A 617-nucleotide genomic window follows, 5' to 3' on the forward strand; every position below is an offset into this window, starting at 1 on the left:
TAACCGACTAAGACAGAAAATGTGCAAAATTAGCAATATAATGTGCAGCAGGAGAGTCTCTGGCATCCCCCTTCTTAAAAATCATCCCCCCTATACCATCCCCTCTGACATTTTATTACTGAATGTGTAAAATTTGTACTATATATTAACAGTAATGCAAATAATATTACCCTTTCAACATTCGGTGGGCTGTGGGCTTACAAGTAGCCTATGCAAAATAATTAACATCAAAGAAGAGTCCTACCATGACTATGAAGCTGATCCCAGAGGGAAATAAGTCCATAACTATTTAGGGGCAGTGACAGTCATGCCAGTCCAGGGACTGACTGCAGTTCTACTGTAAGATGCCTTGGTGAAGGTCAATGACCTGACATGAAACAACCAGACCATGCATATTGCTTTAGGAAATTACTTTAAACATTGTCCACTTTTTAGGACTGTTCCCAGCTTTAGGGACTTTCCTTTCAGTGATTGGGAGAAAAGCGGAGAACTGCTCTAAGAGGTGACATGAGGAAATAAAGGTTAAATAGTTTTCCACATTCAGCCTTCGTTTCTGTGGTAAACGGAGCAAAAAAAAAAAAAAAAAAAAAAGAAAAGAAAAAGAAACGCACCTGTCA

Source organism: Cyprinodon tularosa, unplaced genomic scaffold, assembly GCF_016077235.1.
Source record: "Cyprinodon tularosa strain WSP-4 unplaced genomic scaffold, ASM1607723v1 ctg27, whole genome shotgun sequence".
Lineage (NCBI taxonomy): Eukaryota > Metazoa > Chordata > Actinopteri > Cyprinodontiformes > Cyprinodontidae > Cyprinodon > Cyprinodon tularosa.